The sequence below is a fragment of the Lissotriton vulgaris genome, chromosome 1_1, assembly GCF_964263255.1.
Source record: "Lissotriton vulgaris chromosome 1_1, aLisVul1.2, whole genome shotgun sequence".
In the NCBI taxonomy this organism is placed as follows: domain Eukaryota; kingdom Metazoa; phylum Chordata; class Amphibia; order Caudata; family Salamandridae; genus Lissotriton; species Lissotriton vulgaris.
In genome coordinates, this window is record NC_141685.1 from 961346812 (window position 1) to 961363303 (window position 16492).

Consider the following 16492-nt stretch of genomic DNA (forward strand, 5'->3'; position numbering starts at 1 on the left):
CCTGGGTAGCGGAAATATCTGGATGGGCAGCGTAGAGGTAATCTAAGTTCACCCTTTTTGCTAGGGCCCTCCATGTCCACACAGTACAGCGAATCGGGTTAATTTTGGCCCGCCATGTCCGCCCAACAATGCAGCCACCACCAGCGGCACCGGGAGCACCGAATCTGCCTCAACTGCAATGTGCAGCTGGAACCTTTGCAGAAAGTACCAGAAATGCGCAAACTGCGCCTGAGCACACAAATAATAGAGCCACATACCAGGAGCTTCAAAGCCGACTCGCTCAAACGGTTGCACTAACACATCCACGCTGCATCGTGGCTTCTTGCCTCCCCAGACAAAAGATAGCAGGGCTGATTGCTGAGTATTAAACAGTGCGATTTTCAGTCAAATCGGGATGTTGATAAACAGATACAGGGGCTTTGGCAAAATCGCCATTTTGACGACTGCTATATGATCCGCTAGGGCAAGCAGTACCTTAGCCCATTGCGCCGCCTGGTTAGTGACTTCAGTGATGACACAGCCTTAATTCATGGAAATCACCACATCAGGGTCTCTGTGTAACCACATGCCTAAATACCGAACTAGGTGGATGGACCACGTCAGTGGGAAGTCCAACTCCACTTCACGGGTACCAGCCCTCAGCAGGAACACCGTCAATTTAGCCCAATTTATACCAATGCCTTAATACCTTTCGAACTTCATGTACGTGCAGAGTAATTCCGGTAAATAAGTAGTCGGCTCACGGACATACAGTAGCATATCATCTGCGTGCGGTGGAGGTTGTTCACGTTGTCTCTGCGACATCACTCCACAAGTATGCCAGAATAAAGGTCATGACTGAATATGCCACGGTTAATCCCGAAGGAACTAAGTTACTTGTATCCTTCAGTACTCCCCAAGAGGACATCTTAATTGATATAGCCTCTAAAATCAAAACAGGCTCCCCTAAGGATCCAGCACCCGCAAAAATACTTAGGGAAAGTATAAACACACTGGAACCTCACATACGCCATCTGCTGGATCTAGCTTTTGGTTCCGGGAGTGTCCCGTTAGTATGGAAAGAGGCAGTGGTCCTCCCACTGAAAAAAAAAACCTAATATCAGTGTGGAGCAACTAGACAATCTACGACCAATTTCCCTCCTCCCTTATTTCTCTAAAATTGCTGAGAAGGTCGTCAATAAGCAATTGACAGAGCACATAAAAACCTGTAAACTTTTACATCCAACCCAGTCAGGTTTTCGGGCGGCATACTCAACCGAATCTGCCTTACTCCTGTCAACAGAAACCATACGTAAGTTGGTGGATGAAGGCCATACCACAGCACTGATCCTATTGGACCTGAGTGCGGCCTTCGACACTGTAGCACATCACATCTTGCTGCAGTATCTGAAAAAAGGAGGAGTGAGGGGCAGAGCTCTAGTAGAGTGGCTAGAATCGTTCCTACGGGACCGGAGCTTTCGAGTCGCCCAAGGCCCTCATCGGTCTAAGAGTATTAGGCTAAATCAGGGAGTGCCCCAAGGGTCTAACTTGAGCCCCACCCTTTTTAATCTCTATGTAACACCTATAGCAGAGATCACTGAAAGGTTTGGGGTTCAAGTAGTAACCTATGCAGATGACACCCAACTTGTGGTGTCCCTTGCACAGTCAGATGGGGCAGCAGCGAACAACTTTTCAATGTGCCTTCAAGATATTGCAGCTTGGATGGCCAATAACTGTTTGAAATTAAATGGCAGTAAGACAGAGGTGCTGGTGGTGGGACATGCACCATCTGTGTGGACATCGGCATGGTGGCCGCAGGTGCTGGGGCCTTTACCATCACCTAGTGCACAAGTGAAGAGCTTGGGTATCTGGCTGGATAGTAAGATCTTCTTTGAGCAACATACCACTCGGGTGGCCGGCCAATGTTTCGGCATTTTGAGAACTATGTGGAAAACATTGGACTTACTCCCTACGACAGCCAAGAAGACCATTGTCCACGCTCTTGTTACCTCGCGTCTGGACTACGGCAACGTTCTGTACCTAGGAGCCAATAACAGATGTATCACCAGGCTTCAGCGAATACAGAATATGGCGGCACGCATGATTTTGAAACTACTCAGAAGAGTATCATCTAAGAAAGCCCTGGAATCCCTCCACTGGCTTCCGATTAAAGAACGGGTGCCCTACAAAACCTTGCTGCTTAGCCATCGTATCATGCAGGGAAAGGGGCTATCCTATCTGCTGGATCTATTGAACCCTTATATCCCGGACCGTGATCTGAGATCTTCCAGGAAAAGGCTGGTGAAGGTCCCTAGGTTTAGAAGAGCACGGATGGGTGGAAGCTCCTTCCGAGTACAAGCTGCTCAACACTGGAATAAACTCCCACTGGAAATGCGTTCAGAGACTTCGGAACGCATCTTCCGGAAACAACTTAAAACCTACCTCTTTCCTCTGCTAGAGAATGAGGAGGTTTGTAGGGGAGAATCGGGTAGGGATGATCCGTTTGGAGGTTAGGCTGGCCACACATAACGTGGGGACACACTGCCCTCAGTGTAACCAAAGGGGGGGAAAGGGGTGGTGATGGACGGAGCATCTGAATCAATCAAACACTCACACCCAGTCAAAAGATCTGGGTTTAATCCATCACCATTCTTTAGCCCACTCTGCCACCCCAGTTCAGACATGGCTACATGCAAATCAGTCTGACCCTGTGCCTCATGGGAACAGTTGAGCCGAACTGCCAAGCCATGTCTTCCCTGGACTGGAAAAAAGCTTCCGAGGACCGGTTTCTGGCATTCCAGCCATCTTCAGCCCGGCTTGCTTGAATCCAGTGGCAAAGTGAGCAAGGGACTCACGTCTGAGCATACCCTGGCACACTCATAGCGGCCAAAAGCGGTACGAAAGGGGGTGGTGATGGACGGAGCATCTGAATCAATCAAACACTCACACCCAGTCAAAAGATCGGGGTTTAATCCATCACCATTCTTTAGCCCACTCTGCCACCCCAGTTCAGACATGGCTATATGCAAATCAGTCTGACCCTGTGCCTCATGGGAACAGTCCAGCCCGAACTGCCAAGCCATGTCTTCCCGGGACCGGAAACAAGCTTCAGAGGACCGGTTTCTGGCATTCCAGCTGTCTTCAGCCCGGCTTGCTTGAATCCAGTGGCAAAGTAAGCAAGGGACTCACGTCTGAGCATACCCTGCCACACTCATGGCGGCCAAAAGCGGTGCCAAAGGGGGTGGTGATGGACGGAGCATCTGAATCAATCAAACACTCACACCCAGTCAAAAGATCTGGGTTTAATCCATCACCATTCTTTGGCCCACTGGAGTCAAGCTATCCAGGCTGATGAAGGCTGATAGCCAGAAACCGGTCCTTGGATGCTTGATTCCGGTGTGGGAAAGATATGGCTTGGAAGTTCGGACTGGACTGTTCCCATGAGGCACAGGGTCAGAGCTGATTTGCATATAGCCAGTGTCTAACCCAAGGTGGTGTGGAGTGCAAAACAAACGATGGATTTAGGCCCAGATCCTTGTACTGGGGTGAATGTATGACATTGTTCTACATTCTGTCCATCAACTGTGTTTTTTGCAATTTTCACCCCGAGTGTGCTGGGTATACTCAGACAAGAGTCCCAGGCTCTCCACACCACTGGAGTCAAGTTATCCAGGCTGCTGAAGGCTGATAGCCAGAAACCGATCCTTGGATGCTTGATTCCGGTCTGGGAAAGACATGGCTTGGTAGTTCGGACTGGACTGTTCCCATGAGGCACAGGGTCAGAGCTGATTTGCATATAGCCAGTGTCTAACCAAGGGTGGTGTGGAGTGCAAAAAAACGATGGATTTAGGCCCAGATCGTTGTACTGGGGTGAATGTATGACATTGTTCTACATTCTGTCCATCAACTGTGTTTTTTGCAATGTTCACCCTCAGTGTAACCAGGCGCTCTATAAAACGTATTATTATTATTATTATTATTATTATTATTATTATTATTAAGACTTGTGGGGTCTTGACAGCATGTTGAGGCAATTACCAGGACTTTCCCATTTTTAATCCAGCAAGCTTGGCATGCTGAAATTTAACTGGGGCTGTGGACCTTGTTGCATTCAGTGATTAGCAGATGTGATTAAGTCAATGTGATTAAGTCCATAATTCCGCCCACATCGCAGAGGTTCAGAATTTTTTGGTCAACTTTTAATAAGGCCTTAAGTGATTTGCCAAGTATCACATGATTTTCAGTCATGTCAAGGCCAGAATTTAAACCTATGTCCCAAGATTTCAAAATCAGCACCTTAATCAGTAAACTACATATCCCTCCCCTATGTTATCACATGGTATACTGAGTTAAGGCATTGCATGTTATATGTTGCTCTGACTCTATCTTAAATTCTGCCAGCAAGATTGACTTGTGAGTTAATACTCACCCTTGCCATCATGCATGTCACAAGCTTAAATCACAGAAAGACCAATTCAGTCTCCCATCCTCACTCAGAGAAAACAGAGCTTCAGTATCAATACATATATATGACAGAAGGTATTATACTTGTTATTTTACAGAGTCCATTATAGCGACTCTCGATTTATTGTTATTTCAGTAATATAGGTGATGTTATTTAATAAATCAGTAGCCGCTATTAAAAATTTGGATGTACATAAGTTTTGTGATTGGTCCATTGGAGAAAGTCATGAGGATTTTCTAACAGTTGTGTTTCCCTTTCAAATTCACATCGACATGTTTTTGGTGGGCTAGCCAAGACCTGCTGTAGGCAAACTGACATGCAGACAGAGGCCACTGTTGTCTGGGTGTTTTTTTGTGATTCTGTAGAATCTTCTTTCCAAATCTGGGTAAAAGAAGAGAGACAACCTCTTACTAGAATGTTAGAATAGTCTGGATCTCTTTTTAGGCTTCAATGGAGGATGTTCTGTCCTGAAACGAAAAATTGATCGAATTTATTCAATTCAATTCAAAAACTTTATTTCGGCTAAAAGCCATGAAAGTACATAAAAGCTCACATTTCAATAAAATTTCTATTATCACAATATCATTTCTTTACATTCTAGTGGCAAATCAATACATCTGGAAAGAAACAAATTGCTAAAGAAGAAACCCCTATTGCATCACCACACAATTACAATACCATAATAAAAATAGCACTACAAGTATAAATAGATAAAAAGCCAGAATTAAAAGTGCCAAAACAGCACGAATATTATCACAATATAAAATAAACGGATTGGAGAGTTTATAGACATAGACCATGTTTCTTCCTAATCAAATAGACGTTAAATAAATACCTGCTCAAAGTAAAAACCACCAGCCTCGAGGTGTTTGAGGCGAATATACGTTCCGCTACAATAAGTTGTCTTATCCCCAAGTTTTTACATAGTGGTTTAATCCATTTGGACCTGGCAGACTTATATGCAGTATAAAAGAAAAACACATGGCTAGTAGTTTCAATTGCCTCCTGGTTACACAAAGTACAAAGTTTACAGTCCGGTTTGTTCCTCCATCTGCTAGTTATTGAATTAATTTGTAATATTCCGTATCTAAATTTCAAAAACAAAGTTTTTGTCAGTGGAGACTGTATTTCATCCATAAATTGTTCGAAGCAGGGAGTGTCCTTAGTTAACATAAATTTTTGTGTAAGAATACCGGTGTTTGGGTCAATCGATCTTTCGTTATTCACAAAAGCCCAGCATACATTTTTAAGCAGCTGTTTACAATTTGGAGTCATAGCTGAGGGATTATTCCAGAAGTGGGCTAGCCCCAATTTAGTGCACCAAGAACAAATGTGGTTTAACCATTTAATTTCATTAAAGGAATTCATACTCATAATTTCCACTAACCCATTTTTGTAACTGGACAGCTCAGGCGTAGTCCACAGTCTAACCCAGTACATGAGCGGTCTTAAGGTTGCATGTGCATCCGTACGCTTGAGGTCAATATCTAAAAATATTGGGAGAAGTGGAGTTCTGTTAGGAATTCTAAGTAAACGACGTACAAAGTTATTTTCTTCTCTCTCAAAATTCTTACTGGAATAAGGTCCCCAGATTTCTGCACCGTAAAGCGCCGCAGATTGTGCTTTTGACTTAAATACATCTAGGGCTGGTGATATTTCCTTTGAGAGACTCCCCCCTTGGATTTTCAGGATAGGAAGTGAGTTTTGTTTAAGAGACAGTCTGCTCTTTTCCAACTGGCCCTTCCAAGTCATTTTACAGTCTATCGTTATGCCTAGATAACTGAAACTATCCACATACTCCAATTTTTCATTGTGTAGTGTTAGGTTCTTTTTGAAGGACTTTTGTCGGTTCAGGGCCATGTATTTGGTTTTAGAAGAATTAATTTCTAGCCCCTTTTCATCACAATATTTGTTAAATTGGTTAACCAAATTTTGCAAGCCCTTTGGGGTTTGAGAGATAAGTATCGTGTCGTCAGCAAACAATAGAGCAGTGACCACCTCCTTTCCTAGTTTAGGGGAATCATGGTTATAGTTAGATAGGTATGAGGGAATATCATTTACATAGAGGGAAAAGAGTGTGGGGGCCAGCACGCATCCTTGCCGTACCCCCCTACAAACTGGAATGGCCTTTGTTACCTCCCCATTACTTCCCCAACGGACTTTGGCATAATTATCTACATGTAACCTGATAAGTTCTCTTAAGAGTTCCGAAGGGACTCCCATTGCCCCCAGAGTATACCACATTAGATCACGAGGGACCAGATCAAAAGCTGCCCGTAGATCCATAAATGCTACATACAGTGTGCCCTTCCTTATATTTAGGTATTTCCAACATATACACATGAATCTAAACACTTGGTCTACTGTGCTTGTCTTAATTCTGAACCCAGCCTGGTACTCGGACAGAATTTTACCCTCCTCCATCCATTCTATTAGTCGATTTAAAATGTGTCTGGCAAAATGTTTTTGTAAAATATCAATTAAACTGATTGGCCTGTAATTGGCGGGATTATAACGGTTCCCCTTTTAAAAATAGTAACAATTTCAGCCCCCTTCCAGGTGTCAGGGATTGGTGTTCCTGCCACTATAGAATTGCAAAGAAAATTTATGTACGGTTGAATTTATTCCTCCCTGCTGAAGATTGGAAATCCCTCTGATATCTCTTTTTAGATGCAACAAAAAGGAGGAGGGGGAGCCCCTATAACCCTCAAGAGCTTGGACTACAGCCTCTGTGAGAAGACCAAAAGAGTAAAGCTCTAGTAGGATAGATACAGGCACAATTTTGCAAGAAAGTAAGCTTATAATATTTGTAACCTCCCTGGGACTGGGTTCACCCATTAAGATTAAATGCCAATTGCTCAAGAGTGTGGACAACATAAATGCCAATCCTGTGCTACAAACAGGAGGAACACTGACACGAAAGGACAATTCACATCGCAATTGTTTTTACTTATACTACATAACTAACATATCAAATACATAAAATACTGAATTTATAAACAACATACATTACATGAAATATTAACACTCAACACTATATGCAGGTGAACATTTCGAACCGCGATGACAGACAATACACCAAAAACTTATACTACAAAAGCTTGTACTTATACTACAAAATTTTGTACTTGTACTACATAACTAACATATCAAATAAATAAAAAACAGAATTTATAAACAACATACATTCCATTCCATTCCATTCCATTACATGAAATATATATATTTTTAACACTTCTTTTCATTAAGCATTTGGTAAAGTACACAAGTTGTCAACAGCATAACAGCATAGAATACCACTATAGTGCCCCTCGCAGGGGGCCTCCCACCGTTCTACATAATATTACACTTTTTCCCACCTCCTGGATTAGTCCCCGGTATATTATTACCGGGCTGGAACGCTATCCCCAGTCTTTTAAATGTTAGTGAACACTCAGTCTCTGCCCGCTATTTTCCCAGTCGTCTCCCGGTATTGTTTCAGTGAGCCCTATATCTTATCAAATTTGCGCGGGCAGCCTCTGGAGCACTATATTGCTTGTTCGGCTAGCTGGCACCAATCTAGGTCATCCTTCCAGTCTGTGGTTTCAGGTGACCTTCCCGCCCCCCACAGCCTGACCAAGTTATGTTTAGCTATCCTGCGGCTATCTTGAGCCAGATCACTGTGTGTCTGGGCCACTTCTCCTCTACCAACACTCCCAACAGTAGCCACTTAGCCTCGAGCTGCACAGGTACGCCCACCACCTCCCTCATACCCCAGTTATTTTGGTCCAATAGATCTGAGCACGGGGACAGGCCGAGAGTGTATGAAAGAACGTGCCCACTTCACCACAGCCCCTAGGGCACTCAGCAGAGTCTGTGCGACCCATCTTAAACACTCTTGCCCTTGAGAGGTAGGACCTATGCAGTATCCTTAACTGTACTAGGTGAAATCGGGCCCTGATAGCCATCTCCCTGGGGCACTGCAATTCCTCACTCCACTCTTCATCATCTAGAGGTCCCACGTCCACCATCCAGGCCTCTCTAATCGAGCCTAGACAGCCCAGCATATTGTTCATAATCTTTCTGTATGTCACGGAGACTGCCCTGGAAGGCATAGGATCCAATAAAAGGTTGTCCTCCATAGGAGAGTAATCCGGAAGGAGCCCCCCCCCTCCAGTAGGTGGCACTTCACAGCATACTGTAGCTGCCTATATCGATAGATTTCACCCCGTGCCAATTCGTATTCCGCCTGCAATACATCAACCTCTACGAGAGTGCCAGACATCGCCCAGCTTCTATATTCCTAATGTAATGCCGTTGTGTGTGTGTTTTTTAACATCTTCCAGACGATCACTGTCCCACAGTGGGGTTTCTGCTGTTAATTTCCCGCCCCAGCCCAGACACCTATTGGATGCCTTCCATGCCCGCACTACTGCCAGTGTGAGAGGCAGAAGTGAGGCCCCCTAACTGTGTCATATAAGAGCGCCGGGTAGCCCCTGCTTCCCCAAATACCCATTTGTTCACTACTATCAATTGAGAGGCTGAATAGTAAGCTCGGGGTCCGGGAAAGCTAGGCCCCTGTCGTACACCCCGCTGCTGCTTTGCCAGGGAGATTCGGGCTGCTCCCCCGTCCCACAGTAGGGACCTTAGAATGCCATTCACTCTACGGAAAAAAGCTTCAGGGATTCTTGAACGGCGTATTCTGTAAAATGTAAAGTATACGTGGGAGAGTCATCATTTTAAAAAGGGCCCCCGACCCATTAGCGAAAGGGGAAGCACACGTAAGTAACTCACGTCTGCCTGAAATCTGTCAATCTGGAGGAGGATATTGCGAGCCAGAAACAGTTTCTCATCTCTCGTAATACCGATCCTCGGGTAGGTGAACGCGTCTGTTGTCATCGGGCTCGACACTGGGTCAGCAAGGACAAGGGGACAGAGGAGAACAGGAAGATCAGCGACTTATACCAATTAATTCAGTAGTCGGCGTAGCTCCCAAAGAGATCCAAAATATGCAAAATTCTCGGGATCGAGAAGGGGGCTTTGTCACGTAAAGTAAGATGTCGCGCGCGTAGAGGGATACCTTTTCCTCCCAGTTGTCATCCACCATAATTCCCCTGATTATTGGGTCACCTCGCACCCAGGCTGCCAGAGGCTCCAGTGCCAGGGCGAAGAGCATGGGGACAGCGGACAACCCTGCTGCGTGCCCCTCCATAGCTCAAAGCACCCAGTAAGGTCATCCATTCACTCGCACCCTAGCCCGGGGTGCTTCATAAAGCAGACGCATCCAGGCACAGAAACTAGGTCCAAAACCCAGCCGAGGCAACACTGCAAAAATATAGTTCCACTCCACACTGTCGAAATCGATCCGGGCATCGAGAGGAAGAACTGCTGCCCCATTTGCCCCAAAGGCCTTCGTCAGGTGAAGCACCCCGTATAGTTGTCTAAGTTTTAAGCGAGTGCTTCGCCTCGGCATGAATTTGGATTGGTCTGGGTGAATCACAGATGATTTCACTCCTGCCAGTCTGGTAGCCAGGACTTTGGCCAGGATCTTGGGTTCCACATTAAGCAGTGATATAAGACAGTAGAGGCACATTCTGATTGGGGTTTGCCTTTTCTGGGGATTACCACTATCGTGGCCATTCGTTGGTCCTCTGGTAGCCTTCCCGCCTCCCTAGCCTCAAGGAACATATGGCCGGGATGCCTGTCACCCCCTCCCAACACAATCCCCAAGGATGGGAAGACGGACGCAGTTCTGAACTTTTGGAAGGCGTGAGGGAGTTACCCTCCCGGCCGTATTTATTAAAATATGAAACAAAATTAAAACATTAAAATAACAGTTTCACATCATGTACAATTTTCATTTATTACATTATGATGAAAACACGTTGATTGGCTAACCTTAACAAATCTCTAGTACAAAGGTTTTCCTAGCCGAGTCTAACATCCTGCCAATGCATACTTTTCTAAATTAAAATTGTACATCCTAGCATTACGGGCCAACGGCAAGGTCGCAACCGGTGTCAGATCCCAACTACCAGAACTCCCCCCTCACGGTGTGAGGGCGGGCGCACAGAGGACTGTACCTCTGTGCCAACTCCAATTTCCCTTGTCTTCGCGGGGGCCCTCTATTTAACTCGACGCCATCTTAATGGTCGTCCGAGGACTCGTGTGAGGTGTCTAGAAGGTAGCGTGGACCCCCCTCCCACCCCACACTGCTTCTCATATCCGCCGTCGCGGATATCCTGGCCCCGGGAAATTCGTAGGAGGGGCATCGAGCCACCTCCTCCCCTGGAAGGGGCCTATGACCACCTTCCCTTAGGCGACCCCATAGTTAGTGGGTGTCGCCTCCCCGTTTGAGGGGCCAACGGCCGCCCCCCCCCGGGCGCTCCCATCCATAATGGGTGGCGCCCCCCCTCTAGGGATCTTGAAATTACTGCTCACCGATCATGACCTTACCGCCACAGGCCGGATAGTTGACTGGCTATCCGGCCCCCCCACAAACTCCTACTAAAGGTCATGCTTTTACAAACCCCTTAACCACGCTATGAAATCTCCTATGAGTAAGACATTCCCCTCCCGGGATAAATGAACCCCACCCTCGAGATACATGTGATCCCCCAGAATACATCCATGCGGAATACAGTGCAACTGCGCCGAGCGAAACAACCTACTAAGTTTGTTATTGACCTTTTTTACTGAATTGTTCAGTGCAGACACAGAGAGGCCCCCCGCCACACCTTCCTGGGAATCATGTGTGACCATGCTATCGTGCACCCCGGGATCCTTCTCGCCAGCCAGCTGACAGTAGATAGAACCCCCTCGAGTAGCACGCGCCGACCAAGTGTCACTAAGTCATTGCCTCCCAGGTGTACTATGATTACGGACGGCGGTGACCTTGTCCGCCCTAACAGTCCCTCAACAAAACATTGAAACTGGTCAATACAGAGCCCGCCCCTTCCGTGGAAGGTCACCCTGTACCCGTATTCCCCAGCCGCGTGAATCACGTCACCTGCTTTGAATACGTCCCTGGCCCGCCTCACGTATGAGTGGCCCACGACCCACACCACTTTTTCCTCAGCCGGTGATCTCTGACCGCTGGTCCCCAGGTGCCGGGTCGACGGCACAGTCCGCCCCGCATAGCATGCTCGCGAAACTGTAAACAAAACAGAAGACAAGAGGCGTGAGTGCATGACAGAGGCTTCATAACATGTGCAACCGCACATACCTCTTATAACAGTTCGAGGACCATCGCCCCAGTTGTTTCACCTTCTCAACACTCTGACCCCTGGCTGTAGCTTCTGTAGCAGCCCCTATCCTAAAGGAATGGGTCCCGAAATCGCCCAGGGTCCAAGCCCGCCGCTGCGATTGCCATCGTTAGCACCCGCTGGAACTGAAACCTTGTCAGTGGGGTGGCGTCGATGTGTCTCAGCAAGCTTCCCCCCCATGCATCCGCCCTTCGTGCCAAATATTCCTCAACGCACTTCACCGGGCACATGGGGGACCCGCGCATGCGCTGGACAACAATACTGTCTCCCATAGCACCCTGATCGGTCTTGGACCTGGCTATCGTGATCACCATTGAATCACCCTTGATCAGAATGTGATCCCGACACAACCCTCCCTTTACATCTTTCTTATTTCTTGCTACCAGCTTGCTCACCCGCATGGCCCCATGGAACGCTAATGCGAAAGCGGCCTGGAACAGCACTGCTTCAAACTGGGAGGAACATGTCGTGGGGAGTATCGACATCAGCAGGGACAACCTTTCTAACCCAATCGGGCGCCTTTCGTCTACCTTCGGACCCTCAAGGCGTTGCCAACCCCGAAGGGCCTTCTTTACCAAAAAGGAAGATGTGGGGTCCCTGATGCCATGAGCTTGCGCCATGAATGAAATGGCGGCTCGGTGCCTATTGGCTGCTGCCGCTGATCGGCCTGCCCTGTGTAGTGCTACAAGGAAATTCAAGACACACTCCTCCTGACCCCACTTGACCTCCCCAGCCGGACCCAAAAATGCACAATAGGAACAAAACGCTCCTTCGTATGCCTTCCATGTCCTTGGGGCTAAGCTTGCTGCCACGAGGTCTTGTAATTCGGGGCACCGAGTAGCCAGAGTGCTTCGGGAAATGGTGCCGCCGCTAGGTCCGCGGAAGGTAGATAACCCCTGAAAGCCTGCATGTGTGAACGAGAGAGTGCATCAGCCGCCTGGTTCAGTACACCTGGCACATGCTTCGCCCTGAATTGTACTTTCAATCTCATGCAAAGGAGTACAATTTCCTTGAGTAATCTCAGTATCCACTTGCAGCGTGCTGCCTGACTATTTATACATTCAACAACAGTCATATTGTCGGACCAGAACACCACAGAGCGATCTCTAAACTCATCCGGCCATGCCATCAGAGCCACAAGAATGGGGAACAATTTGAGAAACCCAATGTTACCTGTGAGACCGCTGTTGTGCCACCACGTCGGCCATGTTTGCGCCGACCATCAATTACCAAAGATGGCGCCAAATCCCACGCTCCCCGCCGAGTCGGTCCACAAACCCAGCTCGTCCGAGGACGCTGGTGGTTTGTTCCACACCACTCGACCGTTGAATTTCCGCAACCTGCACACTCATGCCTGAACTTACATGTCCCCTGAGGTCTCGTGCACTTGCCCCTGTTAAAATTCCAACAGACCCCTTTTCTACCCCCATTCCCGCCATTCCTTGGTTGGTGGTCACCAGTGGGGCTCGCTCGAAAGGGCGTCGCTGGCTGACGGCCGGAAGGCCCGGACCCATTCCCGCCAAGCGACGACGACTTCGTTGCGCCCGGTAGGAGCTGTTTCTGCCAAGATATCGAGTCGAGACAATCCCACGTCAGAGATGAATCGAACTCCTTGGCCTTACGAAACTTCATATCATAACCTATCCATTCATCACCTTCGTATGTCTCATAGAAATCCATTATTCGTGCCTGGTAGCAGGACAATTCAGTCAAAACCTCGGGCTTACGCTCCCCAATAATTGCAGTAAACATTGCAAAGGCCCTGGCCCAATTAGATATTGTCTCATCCACCCTGAAACCCGCCATCTTTGCTCGCCATACACTCGGGTGCCACAAGTCTTTTTGTGTTTTCACATATTCCATCTCGCGGTGGTCGGTCAACAGGGAAAACATATTAACGTACTTATCAGCCCAGATCATCTCTTTTGTGGCCAGCGGTATATGCTGGACCACCTTTTCCCGTCTTGAGGGCAAAGACCCCTCCCTTGCCATTGGCAATGCATGCTTACCCGGCTCCATTGCTGTTCCCGCCGTTTTTTCCACACCAACTGCCGGTCCTCCTGGGATCACCTGTGGGGGGACACAAGGGAGATTCGCCTTCGCGGCATCTCGCGACTGCCGCAACTGCTCTATTAGTAACTTGGCCTCCTCGGCCGTGTCTGCCGGTGCCGTAGCACCCCCTGATTTTTTACCAAGCCATTCGGCCAACTGGGCGGCCAACTCGGGAGGCATGTCTTCCTCGCTGGCGGGCGTAACAACAACCGGAATTGGTTGACCTGCGTCTGGGACCGGTACCGGGGCCTCGACTGGAGCGACCGGGCTTGCCGGGGGTACCTCGGGAATCGGGACTTCCCCCCCTGCCGCCCTATTTCTGACTCTTCTACCTTGCCCCACAGGGACAACGCCCGGCAATGCAGGGCCTATAACTTTCTTCGGTCTACCCGAATTATTCATCGCTGCCATCTGCTTCTTCATACTTGCCATGTCCTTTATCAGCATTCGAAGCATCTGGTCAGTCCCAGACTTTTTTCCGGCCTTCTTGCCAGGCATCGTTCAACGGATATCCGATCCTTGTTTGCTCAACACGGTCCTGGATCCTAAGGCCGAAGTTCTGAAAGAGAAACGCAAAAGATTACAAGTTCTCAAAAATTGCTCCTTGTTCCGTCGAGGGCTCACGTGCAACGAGGGGTGCAGCTTCCTAGCACAGGAACAAGAGAATGCTTCTTCGGATTGCTGCTCCTTTTATTCCTCTTCGGGAGGGCGTGCACCCTCCTCCGGTACGCCTACGGGGCGTGGCCAACGGTGTAGGTGTCTAGGACAACTCCTCTTGGGCGGGAAAAGGCGCGCCCCGGCTACGCCGCTTCGGGCATACCAGCCGTGACACGCCCCCCGCACAAAATGGTTTCCCGGGAGGATCCGGGCCCCCGACCATACGTTCGGGGGGACCGAGTGGTCGCCCCTTTCCATATTTAATAGGGGGGTGCTAACCTCATAGTCGTCTTCTTAAATAGTTCCAGTGGCAAACCATTTAGGCCGGGGCCTTCCCCGACTGGAGTCCCTGGAGGGCCCCCACTATTTCTTCTGCCGTCAGGTCACTTTCTAGTGTGTCACTGTCTAATCCTGTTGTAGACCATAGTTAAAATCACAACTATATGCACTAGATTCATGGACAATATAATTTGGCCTACTATTACTTGCCATTATTATCTGGAGACAGCACACTTTTGTCACATGCAATAATGGTATATTCACCATCATTGTGGTTCTAAATGTCCACCTGCATATAAATGTTGAGCGTTCTTATTTCATGTAATGTATATAGTGTATAAATTCTGTATTTTATTTGTTTGATGTGTTAGGCATTTGGTATGAGCCAATATGTTTTTGATGTAAATTGTCCTTTTGTGTCAGTGTTCCTCCGGTTTGTAGCACAGCATTGTAATTTTTATTGTCCCTACACTTGAGCAATTAGGATTTATTCTCAATGGGTGATTCCAGTCCCAGAGAGGTTACAAATAATACGTTTACTTCCATGTGAAATTTTGCCTGTATCTATCCTGCTAGAACTTCACTCTTTAGGTCTTGTCACTTTTTAGGTGGGTGTATTAAGAAATGTAGTTATTTGTTGTGAAGGATGTGAAGCCTTGCTAAGTAATAGTCTGCAATTGTCTTTATACTGGGAACCCTGTACCCCAATTTAGAATTAGGCTTTCTCAGGTTGTGCAGCAGAGGAGTCTGAGGTCTATTCAGCAGAGGTGGTGTGGGCAAGTAACCCTAGTGTGCTGATAACGCAACGACAATGCTCAATAAATCATTTTCCAGGCAGTGTCTTCTCTTTTAAAAGAGAAAAGTACTTTTACTACACACACCCTACTAAATGCTACTCCTTAAATTACAAATATATACAGCCAGGTAGATGTAAGTGTAGCTTTGGTGACACCATCATATTGCATTACACGGCTATTGGGTCGTGAACTGTATCACCACAATAGCCTCACCTAATCAGATGCACCCTCTCAATATAGAGGGTGTCTTTATAAATAAGGTAGGCCTACTGGCTTTGTCAGGGTTGTCATAATAATAGTAAAAGCAGCTACATACTAGATTCAACATTGTAATACCACTGGAAACAACGGAGACAATATCAATATCAAAAGCATTCATTATAATGGGAAATATATTGTAAATATTGTCATTATCAAGAAAGCATTCAAAATCAAAATGTGTCTCTGAGTCTTTCTTATAGTTTAATTAGTGCACAAACTGTAGCCTTAGGACCAACCACTCAAGGAAAATTTGAAACAATGGAATCCCTCCCCAAAGGTCATAATTTCAATACTCTCGAAGACTCACATTCAAGAGGGCAGCTGCACCCAATTCAGCCCCTTAAACATACCATCAAACTGTTGGTGGTGATCTTGCCCTTCTTGGGGCACCTCAGTGATCCAAATATGTAAAGGGGATTATGGGTGCTCCTCTGCGGAGGAGTAAATATTTTTTTTACAAGCTCATCGTTCTTTATTTTTCAGCAGCCGTGTGCCTCCTTATTTTCCTTGTTTTTTGTCTCAACGTCTGTTTTTATTCTACCCCCAAAAGGGAGTACGCAGGAGAAAAGGTGACAGTTACACAGCGATAAGCCTACAACCCTCAAGGGGCCGGCCGCGTCACGAAAAAATTTGCAATAACATACTGTGTGTACATGGTCAGTAATCACGTCAGTCTCATACATAGCGTTCCGCCTAAATCCCAATCGGGCCGGCCGCTGTAAAGAGTAGTGCGTGCTGTCCACCATGCCTAAGTGTCA